The 22,719-nt window shown below is 44.5% G+C and overlaps 1 protein-coding gene across 1 annotated transcript in view; it reads left to right on the forward strand.

Annotated features, from left to right (window-relative positions):
* The first annotated feature begins 3,680 nt into the window (after positions 1-3,680).
* Ddr2 (discoidin domain receptor tyrosine kinase 2) overlaps positions 3,681-22,719 on the forward strand; it is a 127,732-nt gene continuing 108,693 nt past the window's right edge. The window contains exons 1-2 of the mRNA XM_055624500.1: positions 3,681-3,741; positions 22,164-22,316. The gene's annotated coding sequence lies outside the window, so the exon portion shown is untranslated. The remainder of the gene's footprint in view (positions 3,742-22,163; positions 22,317-22,719) is intronic.

Genomic DNA, 22,719 nt, shown 5'->3' on the forward strand with positions numbered 1-22,719 from the left:
CCCCCCACCTGGAACACTGCGCCCTCACCATTCCACATGGAGAGAGTCTATTTTTAGTAAGACCTTTCAAATGGAATTCTGCATTGCTTCTCAGTTAATTCGTTTTCAGTGTAAAAAAGTACTCATAACTAAGATGTATTACCTTCTACGGAATATAAATAATTCTGATTGCAATGACTCATGTTTCCCAAGTCAAACAAACCAGGGGGTAAAATCTGCACACAAAAGAGAAAAAAAAAATAGTACTTTTCCACATCTGTTCCCGTAGCATTAGGAATTCCAGTCTTACTCAAAACCGTCAAAACGGTTCTAAAGTCCTCAGGAATTTTCTTTGTGTTCTGTAAGGTGGCGTTCTCGGCTTTTAAGTAGCATTTGCTATCTCTTTTCTTCCCAGTCCAGCAGTAAGTCTCCAAGTGCCAAAGAGGCCCAGCCCTCCCTGCTCCGCCTGAGAGGTCTTGGGAAACTGAGGCTCAAATATGGAGAGCTAGTTCCGTGTTTAGAGCACTCATTCTTCCAGAAGACTCAGGTTCAATTCCCAGCACCCGAATGTTGTTTGAAAGTTCCAGGGCATCAATCATCGTCTTCCGACGTCTGAGGGTACCAGGCACACATATGGCTCACAGACACATAGCAGGTAAAATACTCACACATTAAAAAAAAAATAACATAAAATCAGGGGGGTTGGTGGAGAGATGGCTCAGAGGTTAAGAATACTCGCTGTTCTTCCGAAGGTTCTGAGTTCAATTCCCAGTCAACCACATGGTGGCTCAGAACCATCTATAGTAAGATCTGGTATGCAGGCAGAATGTTGTATAAATAATCAATAAATCTTTAAAAAAAATCATAAAAATAACCCCAACCCCCAATATTGTAAACAGCACTTAAGTATTTCAGCTAAATATATTTTTAGCTTTTCCTTGCCCTTGTTTTGGCAGTATCTGTTTCTTAGAGTTCACCTGAGACGCGGTGCAAATTAGCCTGAAGAATAGGGAACTTGGGGTGACATAATATATTGAACGGCAGACACAGTATTTTATTTCTTCCTCTGAGCTACTCCTTACCTTTGGCAAAGGTTGGCTGGACTTGTATTTCCTCAGTGTGTGTGTGTGTGTGTGTGTGTGTGTGTGTGTGTGTGTCTGTGTCCGTGTCCGTGTGTGTCCGTGTTTGTGCTCGCGTAAGAGTGAATACATATGCATGTGTGCCGGCCAGAGCTTGATGTCTAGTTTCTTTCTCAACTTCACTTTTTTTTTTTTTCCCTCAGGTAAGGGTCTCTCTCTAAACCCGGGCTTGTTGAGTCAGCTGGGCTGGCTCTCCACTCAGCCCCAGGGATCCTTGTGTCTGCACGGGCCTCACTGTAGCCACTATAGGCGGGTCCAGCTTTTCCTTCTGCGGGTGCAGGGATGCAAACGCAGTTTTCATGCTTGCGTGGCGAGCACTTTGCCTATTGACCTACTTCTCCAGGGCCCGGACTTGCGCCTCTTCAAGCCTCTTGGTTCGCTCTACTCTGTTCACCCTTTCCCAGAAGTCCCCTTGGTCTGTGCACAGATACGATCCAGACGGGCCTGGGATTTGAAGTCAACGATGTGGGCTCAAGAATAACTACATACATACGTAGGCGAATGTTCTGGCCTGTAGAGTAGCATGGTGTAGCCGTGAATGCTTGAGGTCACTCCTCCGTAGGTGACTGCCTTTTCCTCAGTTCAGTCTTTGCGAGGTTATTCCGCTTCTTCTCAGCATTAACCTGTGGCTTCATCGGATGTGGCTCACAAACAGGGGGCCGAAGATTCTAAGCGTATGTCTTCAGCCAGATGTCTGCGGATGTCCCTGGCAAGTATCCAGCGAAGCATCTGCCCCATGGTTCGTAGGTATTTATCAGGCTGAGCTAAAAATATCATGACCTCAGCCATCCTCACATCTGATGTCGCATGCTGGACATTGCTTGACGGGTCCTCTTAAGAGAGCCATCTCTCTTTTCTGCCATTATCTTTGTAAAATAACCTTCACCCTAGCTTTCTTCCCCCCCCCCCCCAGTCATATTTTCTGCCCAGCGTTGTCTGTGTGGTTGGCCTCGGCACAGCCTCCTTCTTCTCTGTGCCCTCTCTGGCTGTGGAACATGACTTTCACAGCTTCTCTCTGACTCTCCGGTCTGTGCTGGGGCTTATGACCTTGGGTGACTCACTACCGACAGCCCGGATCTGAATTTCAAGGCCAGTGCAACTGGGGCTTTCTGTGTGTCACTGACCCCTTGCCACGCTTACTGAGGCATGCTCTACCCTCTCCCCAGGAGTCCCACCTCTCCTGCTGCTCTTCCCAGAGGCTGTCTGCCCAAGTGCTGGCAGAGAAGAGTTGGCAATTGCTCAGAGGCCCACAGGAAGAGGTACCATGACAAGGATGCTAGCTCTCAGAAGGAGGCTAAGTCTTCTTTACTAGCCTGTAGCCATCTGCCTCCCTCCACCGCTCTGCTCATGCGCCGTCCACTCTACACACAGAGATTCAGGGCCTCCATGTCCTCCACTTCATCAAAGTGAACCAGGCTCTGAAGAGTTAAGGCCAGAACCTGGGTGGATGGACAGGATTATTAGTTATCATTTGGAGAGCCCAGCAGGCCTTCCTCGGCTGTTGGCTATATTACTTTCACATGATGTCTCTTTCACTCTGGCCACAGAAAGGAGGGCGGGGGCAGGGGGATGAGAAGAGAAGAAAAATGTTTTACAAAATATTTAGAAAGTCCTTGTAAACCCTTGTGTTTTCATTTAACAGCAGGATTCCAGGCTAGAAACAGACTCGCAGCAGTAGCCAATTGAGGATTGAATATAAAAAAAAAAAGTAGAAATCCTGGATGCTAGAGCTATCCAGGTTCTTTTCTTTTCTCTCCTTTCTTTCTTTCTTTCTTTCTTTCTTTCTTTCTTTCTTTCTTTCTTTCTTTCTTTCTTTCTTTCTTTCCCTTCCTTCCTTCCTTCCTTCCTTCCTTCCTTCCTTCCTTCCTTCTCTCTCTCTCTCTCTCTCTCTTTTTTGGTAGAGGAGGCAGTGTGTGTGTGTGTGTGTGTGTGGTGGTGGTGATAAATGGTGGGGAAGAGAGATTAAATCTAACCTTTTGAGGAGGACCCAGCTCTGAGCTCTCATGGCCAAAACACAAAAGATCAGCTCCAAGTATGCGACTTAACCGTCCAGGAAACGTGAATCGGAAGAGACTCGGAACCTGAAGCTGTGCTCATAGCTTCAGCTCAAGTAAGAAAAAGATGAGGTGTGTGTGGGACACATGCCCCAAGTCTTAGGTGGAGGGGAAAGGTACAGGGAGGCACGGGTGGCCAGAAGGCAGAAGAGAGCTGCGACTTTAACACTATCCTATGGTCATACATATTTTTTTTTCTTCTATGAATGGGTTTTGCTGTAAATTATAGCTTTGCTCGTGGTCCCTTGGGTCAAAAGAAATAGTCTCTAAACAGAAAACAGCTCTGATTGGTGAGTTGCCTTCTTCTTTCCCCAGCCCCCTTCCTAATTGAAAGCAAATGTGCAATATATTGGCCGCTGGATCCCTGGCGCCGGCCCAGGAATCCTCAGAATGTGAGGTTTCTCTCAAAGGCATCTTGCATCAGCCTGTGGATGTATGCCTACCACCGGGGCTCCTTCACCGGCAAAGTGGAAAAAGAAGAGATCCACAGTTTTCTCCTTTCGGACTGTGGGGGCATACTGGGTTATAACCATTTTCTTCGTTTCAAAACTGGGCACCCCTGGATGGAGGTAAGTTATATCCCCCTCCCCCCTTCCCCACTTCATTTTCTTTTTTTAAAAACGAAAGCTCTGAATGTACTTCTCTTGGTGTGTCAGGAAAAGTTTTAAAAGCGGCAGAGGGCAGTTTGAATCAGGGAGGAAGGGCAAGGATCTGGCCTCTATAGACACAGGGCCGAGGCAGATCCCACGCTTCGGGGTCTGGATTTGTGTCGGGGAGGGAAGAGTAGGCGCCAATAACCAAAGAAGGCCGAGGTGAAATACATGACTCCATAAGCAGCTGCAAGGTACAATAAACAGTTTTAGCAGAGTAGGAAATGTTGGCAGGCAAGACAGGCCGATTGCAGAGTCAGGCTGCTGGAGAGAGGCGAGCCAGGAGCTGTGCTTTCAGGCTTTGGGCTGGTGGTGTTTGAGCTTCGGTGAGTTCTGGTTGAGAACACAACCTAGCACCTTTTGTGATTTGAGTGTGGGAAGCGCCACTGTGGGCTAGGGCTTTGGGGGAGAGGTGGCTTCACCTTCGGGCTTGGGTGGCTGGGCGGGAAGGCCAGCTAGCTGCCCAGAGGGTTTGCAGGGGGTGACAACCGCTTCCGGAGCCCTGTCCTCCCTGGGGCTGGCGCTTTTCTTTTGTTTTCGGAGGACCTGGGACTTGTTTCCAGTTGGGACCTGGAGAACCGGAGGCCCCATCTGAGAGAGAGAGGTCCCTCCGAGTGGCAGGCCAGTCCATCAGAGAGAGCTGGGAGTCCCCAAGGCTGGGGGCCTTCAGCACCATTTTAACTGCTCAGCTTTCCATATCCCTCCCTGGCAGCCGCTGGAGTCCCGAGGAGGGGCTTTGCCAACGCCATCTCTCCCGACCCTCTCATTGCAGAGGGCTGGCCGGCTCGTTCAGGGTCTCACCGAACGCCAGAAGCGGGGTGGAAAAGTGCAGTCAGCTGATGGCGTGCGTGTCTGGTGCACAGCACACCTCTCTGCCTTCGGGCTTGTTTTTGAGATTCAGAAGGGACAACAGAGGCGAGTCATCCTGAAGACGTTATCAGCGATAAAGGGAAGGTGGCGGGAGCGGTTCAGCAGCCGGTGGCCCTTTGTGTGTGCGGGCACACGTGTGTGAGCACGTGTGCGTGCTTGTGTGTGTAAAACGAAACAAAAAGGAATCTAACGTTTGAGTCCTCGCTCTGGCCAGCCCCTACACGCAGATTTACGTGTTACTTGACTGAGTCGCGGCGGTTCCCTAAGGTGTTAGTCCTCTGCCCTGAACCACCGAAGGGCAATCCTCCCATCACCCCCTCTGCATGTGGACGTGCTGACTTTTTGAGTCAAATCTCATGTTTCACTGGGGGACCCAGAGGTGCCGATGCTAGGCTAAGGGAACACTTTGGAATCTGCACTCCGAGAAATGCTTACCCGCGTGTCAGATGCACGTTAACCTCCAGACATTGGATGTCTGTTTGGCTTTGGGACCTTTAGAGTGCGTAGCCCCGGGCTAGGTCCTGTCTCTACCTTGTACTGCGTTCTGCACTTGAGCCTCCGCGTTCACTACCCAGAAATGAGAATGCTCTCGAGTTATATTGTTAGACACAGACAGGAGGGCGTTCCAAAGGCTGTGAAGGGCTTCGTCGTGTCAGCTCTTACAACTGTTTCTGAAATGTTACTAATGTACTGGGGAAGCAGCCTTTGCCAGGCCCGGTCTGGCTGTCAGTGCAGACTTGTGGGAGGGCATTTGGATGGGACTGTGTGCAAAGCTCTGAAGTGGGGAGGGGCTCTCTCTGCCTGCCTTCCCATTTTTTTGTGTGTACATACATGCACACGTGTGTGTACGGGTTCACATGTGTGTTTGTGCATGTGTGGACTAGAGGACAGCCTTGGGCGACTTTTCCCAGGAGCCACCCCCCTTGTTTTTTTTTTTTTTTTTTTTTTGAGACAGGATCTCTCATTGGCCCACTGCTCGCTGAGTAGGCGAGGCTGGCCAGCCCCTGAGCCCCAGGGAATCCTCCTGTCTCAGCCTCTGCACTCTTGGATTATGAGTGTGTGCCTTCACCTGGAATTTTTATGTGTATTTCAGGAGACCAAACTGGGGTTCTCATGCTCCTGTGGTGCCTAAGTTACCACTGAGCTATCTCCCCACGCCTCAATGCCCATCTTCTTTCTAAAAGAAGCAATCGTAAGTCATGGGGGAAATAGCCGTAGCTTTACTCCCTGAAAATGTCCTGTGTGGTCTGGTCTGTCCATGGTTCCTCTTTCAAAGTGGAGCAGGGTGAAGGCTAGTAAGTTACTGGAAGCATCTCTGGATCTGCACTGGCTCCGAGTGAGAAAAGGGTTTATCGGGATGAACCCATAGCCAACTGAGGTCAGAGTCTGGGCCCAGGGAGCATCTTCTCACTGGCAGGTGCATCTGCCTTCATCTTCCATGTCACGATGCCTGTTCGGAGCCTGTAGTCAGAAAGGCTGTGCTGTTCCTGGAGTGGAGGGCTAGCATGTGGAACTCTCCCTCTCCCCCCAGCCCACGTTTCTACTTAAGACCCTGTTGCTAAAAAATAAGAGAAGTTGAGAAGGTGTTTCTAGACTCTTAGGGTCAATAGTCTTCCCATCCAAGGGCAAAACAGAAGCACCAGCTAGAGACATCCCATCATGCTCGCTGCTCCATAGCCTTTTCCTATGACTTTCATCCCGTCTTACACAGTCACTTCCGGGAACGGAAGCCATTTGGATCTGCATTCCCCATAGGGAATTTAGTTCCAAACTTTCCGCATAATAGCATTTTTAACAGATGTTAAAGACAGAGTGCCTCCCGTCTACCAATACCATGTCGCATAAATTCAGCTCTAATTCAGTCATCCATCTCAACTTCCTTTGGAAGGTGCACCTTCAGGTATTTTATATTACCTCAAACACACGAGCCAAAGTGAGCCCCAACTGAAAACAGACAGCCACGGCTTGTATCAATGTGGACTTGTCTGCAGTCCAGGTACAGTAGATTCTTTATGTGCTTGGCCTGCAGAGAGCCGTGCAACATACGAGTCTGTTGGCTCTTTCCTGACGAGGCCATGAATGGGCCCAATATTCCCAGGCATCGCAGAGTTGTTCCGAATCCTGCAACCGGATTCAAAATCTCACACTGTGTCCTCACAGCTGATAAGATGAAGCAGACCTGAAGGACTTCTGGACCAATTAAATCAAACTATCCAAAGGTGGAAAATGCGATCTGGTAGGTTGTTACCCAGGTCATTCTGATGTGAACCAGAGATAATCATTTGCACTGACACTCATCTAAAGCGTGTCAATTCAACTCTTTGATATTTTTTCAAAATAACACAGTTCAACAAAGATTTCTAGATAACTGTCCAGTGATAGTCACTGCAACGCCAATGACCTGATGGTGAAACTGAGGGACTTTAAATGGCTCCTCTTAGCCGTTGGATTTGCATACATTTAAATATATTATAATCAAGCCTTCATGCTTCATAAGTAAGTTAGTTAGATGTAATTTTATTTCTTATTTTGATGTTCATTCTAAAGTTTGTTTTCTGTCCTTAGTGTTTTACATTGAACCACTGAACGTTTCCGACTTTCTGTAGTTATTCAAGCAATGCAGAATCCTGTCATTTGACATATTGTGTACTTGCTGGCTGGGCTTTCACTTTGTCATGTAAACACAGGAGAAGGTCAGCCTAGAGTATTTGTCCTGGCCTGGAAAAGGAATGTACCAATAAAGATGTTGTAAAGATGAGTTTAGACCGATGTCACAAGGCTGAGCTTCCACAGCTCTTCTAGAAACGAAGCTTGGTTGACAGTACATTCTGGTTGCTGTGTTTCATGCCTCCTTTTAGTCTTTGATGAGCTCCTTAACCTTGCTGCTAGGGGGCTAATGCACCCTGGTGATTCACAGTGTGTGTGTGTGTGTGTGTGTGTGTGTGTGTGTGTATGTGTGTGTGTGTGTAATAGGAAGAACTTGCCAGGCTGCTGCCATGTTATGAGGTTTTGATCTTGTCACCATTATTTTTTATATGTATTCCTTGAGAAGTCTTATCTTCATTGAACTACAATCTCATTTCTCTTGCTCATGAACTTTTATTCTCTTTTTTTTGGGGAGGTGGGGGGTCAGATAAGGCAAGGATTTGGAAGCTGGAAAGCATTGTTCATTCAAGGATGGTAGGTGGGGATGCCCTTTGGTGTCTTTCATCGAAAGCTGTTCAGTGAATTTGCTGAAGATTTGTTTAGGGTCTTTTGTGAAGGCTAGCTGTTCACCCTTTGTGTGCGTGTGTGTGTGCATGTGTACATGTGTCTGTATGTGAACACTGAGGTCAGAAGAGGTCATTGCATCTCCTGGTGCTGGAGTTACAGGCAGCCTGATGTGTGTGATGGTAACTGAACTCAGATTGTCTTCAGGAACAGCGAGTGTTCTTAACCACTGGGCCATCTCTCCAACCTCTGTATTTAGGGTCTTAACAACATAGGAAACTAGAATAAATTGAGATGGAAGAAGGATTAGAGTAATCTAATACTTTTTGATTTTTCTTTTTAAATTTGGTATATTAGGAATTCACAAAATGAGAGACAGATACTCTGTGAATTCTCCTGTAAGACAAGCTTCCTCATAACCTTTTTTTTTCCTCAGATGGTGGTGTTTTTAAAAATCACAGGTGCATTTTTATTAAAGGTTTAATTAATGTAGAAAAAGTATATTTTTATTTATTATAAGTTATATAGTATTCTGGCAGCATCTACCCTAACTTTTTTTCTATTGATTTAGAAATTCCTCAGCAAATATTTATTTAGTATCTACCCTCAAAGTTCTAAGTTTTTGTGACTATTATCATTTATGATCATTTCTTTCTTTCTTTCTTTGTGTGTGCATGTCCATGCTCATTTGTGTGCAATCTCTTTCTCCTCAAGAAGGCTAGGCTGGCTAGCCAGCCAACCTTAGTGATGTGCCTGTCTCTACTGTCAATATTCTCCCCAGTACTGAGAACTGCAAGCATGTGCCACTATGCCAGGCTTTTTAAAAACATGGCTTCCAGGACATCCAACCTGCGTCTTTATGCTAGTGTAGCAAGCATTGTACCAGCGAGGCCATCATCACTGCCTGCTCCTTTGCTTCTTTAGACAGGCATTCCTGTAGATTCCGAGGTATATCACATGCGTTTGGACAAAACTTGCTTTGGAAAATTGTTATACACGATGAGGTAATGAGATTTTGTGCTTACAGATATGCTGAAGTATGCTTAAATAACTCAGCAATGGCAATTCAGCAATGGTTCCTGATAGGATGTGATATAAGAGTCAGCTGTTTTACAAAAGGACTGAAAATTTTTGTGTTCTATTTTTCACAGTTTCCTTTTAAAAATTAATAGGCTTTATATTTTATGGCAACTTTAGCTCTACAGAATAACTGAGGACAGAATACTGAGTTCTCATATCCCTCTACCCTTCACACAGTCGCACTGCTGGCAACATCTCACACTGGTATTCTTTATTTTTATCAACCATTTACTATGTACCTATTAACTATTTCATGTTCTTTGTTATTTTGGAGGTATAAAAGAAATCAATCACATTTCTCTTTTTTGAATCATGTGTCATGTTCCATGTCCCTAGATTAGAGTCTCATTTATTTAAACAGCTGCTATATCCTTAGTACAGTTAGCACATGCCTAACTAGTGCTGAGACATGGTAGACATCCATTAGTAGCTGATGAACAGACAGCAACGGGTGAAAATGGAGGGTCTAGAAGCCAAACATAGGCTTCACCTGTGGTACTTAGGAGACACACACACTGTAATGACAGAAGAAAATCTCAAAGGCAAAAGAAAACAGGTCCCAGTCTAGGATAGAGAAGACCAGCATAGGCAAGCGAGCAAACTGTTAGCAACAGGGCCATCTCCTTGACCAAGGGCTAGGGGGTGGGGCTTTGCTCCTTATATCCCCATGGTTGTGGTACCACTGTTTATCATTCATGTCTAAATCAAAGACTGAAAACACACGCGGACAGCTCACAGCAAGGTGGGAGAAGTTGTTGGTGTGCGCGCGCACGCGCGCGCGCGTGTGTGTGTGTGTGTGTGTGTGTGTGTGTGTGTGTAATTTACTGGATTGAAAGCAGCATCTCACCAATACACGCACCTCACATTGTTCACTGGGAGTAAAATGAATTATGATTCTGGCTTGTAAAGGGAACTCACATCTTGGAAATCCTTGTGGGAGCTGCACCCAAATGCCTTGCCATCCTGGGACTTCACAGGGTCTTACAAAACTTAGAGGGTAGGTCAGCATTACAAAGACCCTTGCAAGGGAACCAGCCAATCCAAAGAAGAGAGGGTGGAAGTTAAGTTCTCTCAGAAAGTGTTAACTCTCTGTTTATTGTGGAGTCAGACTTTCACTCTGTAGGCCAGGCTCTCCTGAACTTAACTATGTAGCTCAGGCTGACCTCAACTCAGGATGATACTTCTCCCTCATCTTCCCAAGTACTAGACTTGGCTAGAAATGATGTGCTAGACATGATGATGGTGGAGGCAGTGGCAACACAAACAATGGTGATGATAAGGAACACAGCACCTGTCTCAGACACTTTTCTCGTCTTAGACTGTGTGGATTATATACCTTCAAAATTAAGATGCTGATGATAATGTAAAAATGGCATGAGAGGAAATTAAGAATAAATCCAATTTGCTGCTTGCTAGCCTTGGTTGGACATTGCTTTCTTACAGAAACGAATGACCTTTCCAAGTTAAAAATTCCAAATCTCAACCCAAGACCTAGCAAGTTATTTTGTGGCTTGTTGATAAACTGAGTGTGAAGTTTATTTGGAGTGCTGAGCGTTGTGATACACATCTGTATCTGCACTAGGGGGTGCTGAGGCAGGAGGATCTTGTTCAAGGTCATTGAGCTATATAGTGATACCCTGTCTGATAAATGAAAAAAAAAAAAAAAAAAAGGAAGTTTATATGGAGAGTCAAAATAGCCAGCATAGCTAACTCAATATTGACAGAGGAAAACAGGTAGAGTGTGGTAAATGTAAATATGTTTTTGTTTTGATCTGAAGTGTGGGCTGTGGAAATGTTTTTGATAACCCCCAGTGAAAACAGCCCTGTAAAAAGGTTCGTGTTTGTCACCTAGGAACTCATGTGGGGCCATGGTTTTTATCAGCTGAAAACATCCTGTATGGACTTTGGAAGGGCATAAAATAGCCCCCAAGTAAAGAGAGGTCACTTTGCAACTCTTGGCTTCTTCACTTTACATCACATCGCTCTGACATGGTACTGGAGAGAAAACACTGCAGAGAATGCTTTGAGGTTGCTGCTGATTTGCTGGCTTACTGGCTTGCTATTTAGCTGGACTTCTGGACTATGGATGACTCAGATTGATCTTGCCCCCCCCAAACCCAACACCTCTAACCAGCAGGCAGTAGCTAGAGAGATCTGAGTCCCTCGTCCCTACTAAGTTGCTTTCTCTTCTAATGAGTAGTTGTGGTGGGGGTGGTTGGAAGGGAAGGAGAGGTGTTTAAGAACCCTAAATAAAGAAGATTTTTGAAAAATCTAAGTCTACATTGGAGGCTGTCACTGCATGAATTTAGGGTTTTCTAGAAAGCTACAGTAATCCAGGAAGTGCAGTACTGGCAAAGAACAGACAGATAGTTGTATGGAATAGTGTGGAGAGCCGTAAACAGAGGCACATCAGTGCATTGCATTCAAAGAGTTTTGGACAAAGGCGTAAGAACCATACATCAAAGACAAGGAAGTCCTTTGTCTTAGCAGACACAGTGAATCTAGACAACACTTGGTATCCCTCTCAAGCTAACTCAGTATATCACAGAACCAACTGTACATTTGAAATTCCATGGAGGAGTTAGTTGACAAGCTAGAAATCATTAAAATCAATAACTTCCTTCCTCCTAAAGACAACAGCAAGATAAATGAAGATATATTTTGCAAACACAATGCACGCAACAATAAAGAAAACAAACAACTGCTTAAAAAACACTAAAATACTTGAATGTATACTTCAAGAGAGATGGAGGGTAGGTGAGCACAGAAGACGTTCAACCACACAGGCCAGCGAGGAATTGCAAACTAGGTTAATGCAATATACATACGCAGTTTCTTGTGAAGCTAAAAGTACTTTCACCATAGACGGTAGCATGTTCTCGCTCTAATATTTGCTTAAATGAATTGGAAGATTGTAGCCACACAAAACCTGCACGTGAATTTTCGTAGGGGCTTTATTTATAATTGCCCTAATCTTTGGGGTACCTAAGATGTCCTCCAGTAGAATAAGAATGAACATCGTTGAGCATAGAGCACTGTCCAGTTCTAAAAGTAGCAGTGCTAATGTTAATTCTAGTTTTCATAATTTGTTAACAAATAATTTATTATCAAAATAGCTTATAAATGTCAGGAATGGTGGTGTGTGCTTACAGTCTCAGCTCTGGAGTGATGGAGACAGGCAGGTCCCTGGGGCTCACTGGCAATCCAGTACAGCTGAACTGATGGGTAGGAAGAGAGAGAGAGACCCTGTCTCAAAAAACAAGGCAGAATACAAGGAATGACACTCAAGGTTGATCTCTGGCCTTCACATATAAGCATACATACGTGAACAGACACACGTGAAAATGCATACATATACACATTTATAACTTGTTATTAATAAATAAAATAATTATTTGACAATATTAAGTAATAAGTAAGTGAGCTATGAAGCCATGTATAAACATGGGGGAAGCTCAAATGCTTGTGATGAAGTAGAAGAAGCCAGTCTTCACATGATGCATTTTGTATGATTCTGGCTGCATCATATTGTAGAAAAGATAAAACCATGGAGATAGTAAATATTAGTCATTACCAGGCACTGGGGAGGGAGGGATGAGTAGGTGGGATTTTTGGGTGTTGACACTGTTCAGTGTGATACATGGATATACGTCATTACCCCTTTGTCAAAACCCATAGATCATCAATACCACAAGTGAACTCTGGGGCAATCTGTGACATTGGGCATCAATGGTGTACCACTGTAGGCTTGTTGACTGTGGCATTTCTGCCAGGGTAGGGAACAGCACTAATGGCCCAGGAGGTTAAACTCATGTGAGGGCAGGTAGCATATGGGAAAAAAATCTCTAGTTTTCCTGTGACTTAGAACTGCTCTAACACATGTGTAATTAAGAATAAATTTTTCCCACAAGCCCCTAAGTCCTAACACCATCATTCTATACGGTAAATGCAACAATAGCCATGAGTTACTTTTGTTTCAAATGATTATGCATTTCTAATAGTTAGCATCATTGTAAAAAATTGTCTTTTAAACTTGAATATTAGTGTTTTATTTAACAAAGCTATCTGAAGCAAAAACTTTGAGATTACTGATAAAGGTTCATAGCAGGCATTTGAGCACTCCAGGGGATATTTGATAAGATAAAAATCTCACACAACAACTATTATTCATACAGTGATCATTTATTTAAGTTCTTTTAGGTATAACAACAGACAGGTAATCTCACTTAAAATCACCTTATGATTGAAAGTGCAGTAGGCCAAGGGTTAATAGGGCATGTTTCTAATTTTAACTTTGCAAACTTTTAACAGTGAGACTTTGTGCAACCGCTTTTCACTTCTTTGCACTTAAAATGTTCTTATATGGACTGGCAAGATGGCTCAGCAAGTGAAGGTGCTTGTTGCCTAGCCAGACCATTAGAGTTCAGCTCCCTCTGGTCCCTCCGTAGCGAAAGGGAAGAACTGACTCTCATAAGTGGCCTTTGGCCAGCACACATGGGCACAAGCATACACACAATAAGTACATAAATGTAAAAGCATAATATTCTTGTCTATCAGGAACATTACAAAGCTTCTACGTCTTCTAGTTTGGTCTAACCACTGTCTGGAACCAGAGTCGCTTTACAGTAAAGCCTTGAGTCATATGGGCTACGCTCTCGCCATCACCCCAGTCCTATACCCTCTGAATAGCATCCTTTCTCCCAGCACTTCAGCTAAATAGTTCTTTTCTTAAGGTGCAAGCTCCAGTAGCTCAGATTGTCCATGGAGCTCAGATCCCATTTCTTGGAATTCCAAGGATTTTTTTTTTTTCATTCAGTTGAGCAAGGACCATTCATATCTTAGGTGGTCTCTATAAATCACTTTTTATCATAACCCATAAATGAGTTCTTACTGGCTTCTTAAAATAGACTAAAGGCTTTTTATATGCCTACCACAGTTCTGACTGGTTGGGAAAATTCTTAAGAGGGGAGCAATGAAAGCCTCACACACCGTTCTTGGAAACATAAAAGAATTCAATTTCGTTGGCTGGTTATGCTGCCAGATCAGGGCCTCCAGGAGCCAGGCCACATGGAAATGGGCTAAGAACCGAGTGTGTTGTTGGGAGCTCTGGGTTCCAATTCTGTTTCTCACAAGCTGTGAGAACTGAAGAAAGATACCGGTGTCTTCATGAATGTAAAGCCCAAAGAAAGAGAGACACAGCCTTCTTACGGGTCTACGGAGGGGTAGCCTCAGTTCTAAAGATTCGGTGTAGCCTGTATTTCTTTAGGAAGGGTCCAGCTTGCCATTACTACATGGATACTGTGATAATCTATTTTAGAAGATAAAAATTCAGCTTCTTGGGTGATCAGTTATCAATATATGTATGACTCTGGGGCTGGATAGAGGGCTGGATAGTGGCCATGAGTTCAGTTATCAGCAGCCACACTGCAGCCCGCAAGTATACGTAACTCCAGTTTCAGGGCTTCCACTATCTATTCTGCCTCTGTGGACACCAGGGACTCACACAGTGTACGGATATACACACATGTACATGTACATAAACACTCATACAGATACAATAAAAATTTTAAAATATTTTTGAAATGTATAAATAGGAAACTAGGTACTAAAGACACTTGTAGTGCTTATAGCTCATAGGCAACCATAAAGCTAATATTAGTTTATTACTCTGGTGGTTTCAATTAAGAACATGGTTGTAATGTGACAGACGGTGCAGGTCTGTTTGACTTTATCACTAGTGAGGAAGTTAGTGGGTGAAATTGAACAGTGTGCCCTTTTAATTGTAACAGGTTTATTATTTAAATATATTAATACTTATGCAGAGAAGGCTTGCTGGTGTAGGCATACTGAACAAACTGTCTTAGCCTCAGGGGTATATAAATTCAGAAAACCTGGATCCCAACCAAAATGCAGTAGTAGTTAATCCTTCAATGTTAATTTTATAGGGGTATCATTTGACCATTTACTAAACTGCTGTTCATTTTTGTGACCAAAACCCAAGAAAAGCATCTTAAAGAAGAAAAGTGCTGATTTTGGCTCAGTTATGGATGCGGTCCATCATGGCGGGAGGCAGGCTAGGCATGGTGGGGAGTGTGGCTCTAGCTGTGGGGGCAGCTGATCACACTGGATGCATCGTCAGGAGTGATGGATGCGGGTACCCTGCTTGCTTTTTCCGCTTTTTCTTTTTATTGAGTTTGGCAGCCCAGTCTATGGGATGGTGATGCTCATCTTCGGGGTGTGATTTTCCTCCTCAGTTAACCCTTCCTGGAAATTTCCTCATGGGAAGGCCAGCAGTGTGTCTCCTAGGAGAGTCTAACTGCAGACAATTAAGAGCAAGTATTATAATTGCTTACTCCCTCAAAGAGAAGTTTAATATTGTAGTGATGTCAAAACTGCTCTTAAGTGGGCATTTAATCTAGTCATTAATAGAACCAGCGATGAAATCTTTCTGCTTTGTGTGTTTATGCCTCCGCTCTCCACTTATAAGCAGTCCTTGCTGGTATGGAAGTTGTCAGATTCCAAATCTCGCATCTGCTCACAGCAGGACTGCTGTGACTGAATAGATTAAACTGTCTCATGCCAAGCAGTGACTCAGTTTTCCCACCATGTCTATTTTCAGATTGGTTCTTGCTTTGATCTGGCTTTTGTTTGGTGTTTGTACAATTATAAACACAAGTGAAAAGGTAGGTGCTAAGACTGAATGGATGATGGCACTTAGGTATCTCTTGTGCTAAATCTCAAATTGGAAAATTTAAGATGTAATATTTAAAAAAAAATCCTAGGAATCTTGTGGACTTCAAGAATGCATTGACAAGAAGACATTACAGTAAAACTAATGTTGGGTTCTTCAGTGGCTAGTCCTTGTCAATCTGATGTAAGCCAGTCATCTGAGAAGAAGGAACCTCAACTGAAAAAATGATTCCACCACAGTGTCTTCTAAGCATGTCTGTGCAGCATTTTCTTGACTAATTATTGGTGTGGGAGGGCCCAGCACACTGTGGCTGGCACCACCTTAGGGCCAGTAGTCCTATGTTGTATGAGAAAGGAGGATGATCATGCCATGGAGGGAGAGCAAGCCAGAAAGCAGTGTTCCTCCATGGCCTCAGCATCCGTTCCTGCCTCTAGGTTCCTGTCTTGAGTTCCTGCCTTGGAGTCCTTCAGTGATGGAGCATTTGCTATAAGCTAAGCAAACCCTTTTCTCCCCAAGCTGCTTTTGGCCATTGCTTTATCACAGCTAGGGCAGGAATGGTACTTTTCAGAAAACCTTTTTGATATGCTTTTAAATTTTACTAATAATTAGTAAGTGAAGAGCACTGCTATGCCTTGAGGTTAAGTTAAACACTTCACATAGAGAGTCTTATTAAAACCTTACAGTATGGCAAGGTGGAGACTTTTCCTGTTTTGCCTGGGAACATATGACCCTAAGAAAATGTCAAGCCCATGGCATGGATGTGACTAGTCTAGTATTTGAACCTGTACCTTTCTCATTGCATTATACAAGTTTTTATTATTTTTTTTAAAATTTTTCCCAGCTACTGATTCACTGCGTGTCTTCTTCATTATGTATCATGATTCTTTTATTACAAGTCAGCATAATTACTGTGCATGCACGTGTGGATGTATGTATCAGGCTTTGCTCCAGACAATGAATAACAAATTTCTACACAGTGTCCGGGGGACCTCTATTTGCTTAGCAGCCTCCTTCAGGCAGGTCTACACACACTCTGAGTAAAAAGCTGCATTTGACTGCAGATGACTCAAGTACCAGGTTGGGGTTTTGTTGTTTGTTTGCCTTTTTTTTTTTTTTTTTTTTAAACCTGTCCTCTTATCTGAACATGTTGGTTACAAAACAGCAGTGATGCAACTAAAAGAATTAATGAAGGAAAGAACAGATGTTAAGAGAGAAAGTCTGCTCCGATAAATGTTGTTTTGACGAGCCTCTCGGACTGTTTGGAGACAGGTCACCTGACACGCCCTGTCTAGACCCTCCCTCCTGGAGTGCAGCAGGAAGCTAGTGCAATGGCAAAAAGCTCAGCTCTGTCTTTATGGAAATTAGTGCAATTCCCTGGGTCCTCTAAGACGAGGTAGAAGATTTTCCTCACTATTTTCAAACTGGAAAGATCTATTCTAAATGCCTCTGAGTCCTCCAAAGAGGGTCGTTTTCCTCGTTCTTGACTTGAAGTTCCGTAAGCTTGAAGCTGTCTGCTTGCCTTTAGAGTCATGACACGAGTATGGATTCTTTCTTTTATCCATCAAGAGAAATTTCCGGGTACTTTCTAAGTATGCTTCATAACGCGTGCTTCCCCTTCCCAAGCTTAGTGTGAGTCAAGAAATACAAGAGTCAGTCAAAAGACCAAGAAGTGCGAGTGGAGACCTCCATGTCTGTGAGAGTGGGGTAGGTGAAGTGTTTGTCTACCTCAGCACTGAGGCTGGAAGGTAAGAACTGGGAGAGAATGGAGAGGCAGAAACAGAGCAGAAGTGCAGAGCTCAGCAGTGTGTCACACTGTGTGGGTGGCCAGGGTGTCATCGGAAGATGAGCCCAAGGTGGTGCCGAGGCACGTGTTGGGGGAGCGTGGGGTGCCACTGCGTTGCACAGTTGTGACTTAGGACATCAGCGAGGGACCTGGGTTGTTGCTGAGTTTGAAACATTTCCTTTCTCTGAAAGCAAATGTTGTCTTAAGAAGATTAACAGGCCAGCAACTTGGAAGGGGAACTGCGGGGGGAGAAGGAGTCAGGTGGGGACATTCATTAGAAAGCTTCCTTCAGAGGTGCAGGCACAGACCAGAGGCTTAAGGTCAGGGTGGTGAAAACCTACGGCAGATGTAGTAGGACCTGCTAGTGTCTCTCTAACAGAGAGCAGAGGGAAACTCTCCCGTTAGCTGACAGGGAGTACATGAGAGGTCGTGGGTGTAGTCAAGAGTCTTCAGCCTAGGATCAGATTTCCAGGTGACCTCATGGCCGCCTCACCCTTTGCTACTGTCAGTGCACATGGCTCTGGAGCCGATGGCCACTACTCAGTCTTTCTTTTTTCCTTCCCTTGTGTCTCATGGCTTCCCGACTAGGTACCCACAAGGAAGACCACTCCATGGGGACATTTTACTTGGGATATAAAAAGGAATTCTTGTTAATGAGGTTCCCCGAAGCACAGCCTTTGGGAATCTGTGACAGGTTAGGAGCAGTCGGGTTGGGGAGGAAGTGGAGAGTTGTGTGGTCAAGTGAATTTGGAAAATACCGTGAGGGAATTAGACAGGTTTCTTTCTTTTCATATGGTAACAAAAGGGTTGCCTCCGGGCTGGGGAGATGGCTCAGCTGGCAGAGCGCTGGTGTGAAAACATGACAGCCCGAGGTGGCTTCCCAACACCCAGATAAAAAGCTAGTCCTGGTGGCAGATGCCTGTAATCCCAGCACTGGGGAGGCAGAGACAGAATCCCTGCAGTCTGCTTCAGCCAGTGTAGCCAAGTCAGTTCGTTCCAGATTCAGTGATTGTCTCAAAGACAGGGAGGAGAATGATTAAGCAAGACAGCTAAATACTGACCTCTGGCCTCTACGTGCCCCTGCACACATGTGCACACGAATGTAAACACATATGTGAACATTATACCCCCACTCCACAGAATGTTACATATAGGGGGTAGGCTGTAGCTTACTGAACCACGGGCTCTTTTTGGAAGGGACACCTCAAGGAGAGAAACAATGCGCAACATACGTCTGGAGAAATTAGGCGCTCTAGACTCCATCTGAGAAATAAGCTTCTTACACGTTTGTAGTGTCACGGAGAGAAACAAGAGGCTGGAATTTGGGTCTGGAACCTACTAACTGACAATCTGGGGCAAGTCTCTGGCTGCTCTCCACCTCTCAAACCCAGTTTCTGTAGATTTTTTTTTTCTTTTCTAAATATTAGATGACTTCTTAAGCCCGTTTCAAGTCCAGAAGTCTGAGATCATGTGTATATGCAGAAGAGGGAAGTGATCTGTGATTTTTCTGCTCCGTAATAACTGGTAGTGGAAACAGGAAGGGGAGGTAGTAGGGACAATGACAAGATGATGAGTAAGATGTGGTTTGAACCCCCGAGCTGATTATATGGTAGGTCCCGCCTGACACTGCTGACTGTGACGGCAGAGACAAAGGAGGTCTGTAGCTTGTTCTCAGGCATCTCTCACGCCCCCGTGCCATGTGATGCTTGGGACAACAGCCTCGATCTAAGGCAATTCCGATTCCCAGTGGTCGCTCACATTGTCTTGGTTCTGGTTCTTGTGTGACCTAGGGTAAGTCAGCTTTCTGGGTTCTGGGTTCTTCATCTGCAAAAATAAGGAAGTTGTGTTGGGGCAGAGGCCCTGCTGTTTTGTGAGGAAGAACCGTTTTTCAGTGGTTCCAAGTCTTCCGTGAAAGACCTGAAGGACACGGAGGTAGTCTCCTTACCCAGCACAAGTGGACCCCAAGACTGTTCATGGTCTCCTCCTCCTTAGGTCTCCTCAACCATTTCAAGTGTCTGTCCCTGCCTCAGGTGGTTGATTAATCCATGTGTGGATAGCTTTGTACTCACTTGGATGCCAGGTTCAGTCTGCCTCTTTACAGGTCTTCATAGGAAACCAAACTCTTTACGTTCAATTGTTCTTGATGAACAAATTCTTCCTTTGGTGTTCCAAGCCTCAAAAGAGTAAGGATATTAGCCAGACATGGTTGTACAGGCTTTTAATCCCAGCACTCAGGGAGGGAGAGGCAGGAGGATCGCTGTGAGTTTGAGACCAGCCTGGTCTAAAATTTGAGTCCAGGATAGCCAAGAGAAACCAAGACAGAGAAACCCTGTCTTGAAAAAACAAACAAACAGACAAAGAAACAAAAAAAAACCAAGCAAACACCCCCCCCCCCCCAAAAAAACCCCCACAAAAGTAAGGATGTGTTCCTGATCTCATGAAGGCTAGGAGGTCAGGCTCATAGGACTTTTTCCTTCCCCCCTCCTGTTCTACTCACGGGCCCGCTCTCAACCATGTCTACATTATTATTATGCTCTACATTATTTCTTGCCTCTGATGCTTGTCCTTAGCACAGGTCAGGCTCTGTCTGGTTATTACGCCCCCTGTCTCCCTTTTTAAAGTCTCTCACATGCCAGATTCAGCCCCACAGAGCTTCCCACAGCCTTTGCTTGAACTCCCCAGGCTGCCAGCATTCCCAGCCCTGCTTCCTCACCTCAACCATCTTCCAGCTGTCTCCCTGTTGCTTACATGTTTCTGGCTTCCAACCCCATAACTTGTCTATCCAGATTGCTCCCCTTATTCTTTTTACCTGATGAAATCCTAGTTGTAGCTCAAGAGTTAGCTCAAACAATGCTTTCCTTCTCCATCAACTAATCCTCAGTCCTGTCAGGTGCCCCTCAGGAACCATCATAGTCTCATTTAGGTTTCTTGGCAAGTCTTTGGAGAGAATAGCTTAAGAACTGCTAAATCTTGAACATGAGTACTGTAAAGACAAGGAAGTGGGACTCTGGCTTAGAGAAGTCCATGGCTGTGGTCTCTGCTGGGTCTTAACTTTCTTTGGAAGTGCTATTCTTCCTCTCCATCCTTGTGCTTGAAATCTGTATCATGATACCTTCAATAAAGACCAAACTCTGTTCCATACTGGCTTGGCCTGACATTCTTTGATGCCATTTCCCTGAGTTGAGATCCCTAGAAGATGAAAGGAAGTCCCTAGGCTGCTAGGAATGATGGCATGGTGTTTTATCTTCGTATCTGCACTGCTGATGTTTGCAGAGTTTAATATCTGAGGGATTCAGTGTAAACCCAGTTAATTGTATGAGTTGTTTCCCCTTTAGCTTCTACATCAGGGAAGTGGTGAGCCAACAGGATTACCCATTTGCCACCTCCACACTGCAGGGGAATGGCTTTCAGAAGCAGGACCTGGCACTCCCCTCATGTCAACAGGATGTTGACGGGAGAGTATGTCTCAAGAGAGGCTGCTGTTTGTAAACTGCTCTGTGCACATGTCCCCTGATCCTCAGGCATGTTTCCCCAGTAGTGAGCCCTGCTGTGGAATGACAGGGATCTAAGGCAAAGATGAGCTGTTTCTCAGGGTTGAGAGAGTTCAGCTATGTGATTTGTTAGGAAACCAGAAGATGGAGAAAACTGTCTTTAGCTACACAGCATCTGTTCTTACTTTGTGTGGCCATTCTGTGCCTACTAGGAAATGACACTTATGTAGTCATTCTGTAACCCACTGGAAGTGTAGGACAACACACAGGGCTCTCTCTCTCTCTCTCTCTCTCTCTCTCTCTCTGTGTGTGTGTATACATGTGGTCATATCCATCTAGTGGGACACAAGAGTTCAGTGGAAAGGGAGGCAGCTACAAATGAGGCTGACTTAGAACTTGCCCCAACTTGTAAAACAGAGGAACCAAGTGAAAGGCACAGTTTGCTGCCATTTGACCTTATAAACTTAAACTTAAATCTATACATTTATAGCAAGCAGAGCAAACACACACACACACACACACACACACACACACACACACACACAAACACATGTAGAGTATTTCTAGAAAATGACTCAGAACAGATAAGCCATTCTGATAAGGCAGAGAGGATGATGGTCTGAGGTGTGTGTGAGACTGCTCACCACATGGGATGCTATATTGGATCCCTTCAAGTCCTCCAGGCTCACTTGGAAGATCCACGTGATAAAGTTATTTTCATGATAGTGCCAAGATGTCTCTTGCTTTCTCTCCCCCTCCCCTTATTCTCCTGTGAGTACACGGAGGAGCTTTCCAAAGGTTAACTGACATGTGATACTGTAACAAATTGAATCCAGAAACAGATATGATAATCCAGCTGTTTTTCATGAAGCCAGATGTTTGGGATATTAAAAAATGTAAAATGATGTTGTTCTTCTCACAAAATTTTCTGGGAAAAATTCTTTTTCACAGTAGTTAATATTTCTCTTAACATAATTGTCACCAAGGAATATATAATAAATTTAAAAGGCTGTGTTTAAATCTATAAATTAGTCAATATCAGGAGATAGAAAGGAAACATCCCTGAGGTTCTCTGGGACTTGTCCAGTCCCATCAGAGCCTGGGGTGCTTGGAAGCTTTGTGTAGTGTGGATGAGGTTGCTAAGAAGGAAAAAAAAATGTGAATGAAGCGAAACTTTGCAATAAAATATTGCTTTTCCTTCCCTCCTCCCATCAAGGGAAATCTACAAGTGGCCTGACACTCGATGTTCCAGAAAGTTCTGAGGCTTGTTGCTTGAATTCCTTTAAAGAAGCTGAAATAATAGCAGAGGAGCAAGGGCCTTCTGTCTTGGAGGATTCCGTTCTACAGAGAATGTCCTGCATCCATTGATGTAAGTAGTCAGGCACTGGAACTCTGTTGCCTCATGACACCGGAAGTAGTGGCAATCAGGGTGTGGCTCACATTGAAACTCATCTGTCTTGGTTAATTCCCAACACCCATGGGAATGTTGGATTCCTGGGTGTGTTTTCTAATATTGCAATCTCATTAACTTTTATAAGTTTCTTTCTATCAACAATAATTTGAAATGACTTACGAGAAAACAATACTGAGAACTGCCAAAACTGGGATCTAGCTCAGCGATCGGTAACACAGTTTTAGAGGCATAAATAACCATAACACCTAACCTCGGAGCCAGGGCAGGTTTGTACGCAGAGCCAGGACTCAGCAAAAAGAGAAGCATGCTGCATGCAGAGATTTTTACCAGTTTTCCCATATGTCTGCCAGAGGTAACT

This window comes from Psammomys obesus, unplaced genomic scaffold (genome assembly GCF_907164565.1).
Source record: "Psammomys obesus unplaced genomic scaffold, mPsaObe1.curated_primary_1811, whole genome shotgun sequence".
Lineage (NCBI taxonomy): Eukaryota > Metazoa > Chordata > Mammalia > Rodentia > Muridae > Psammomys > Psammomys obesus.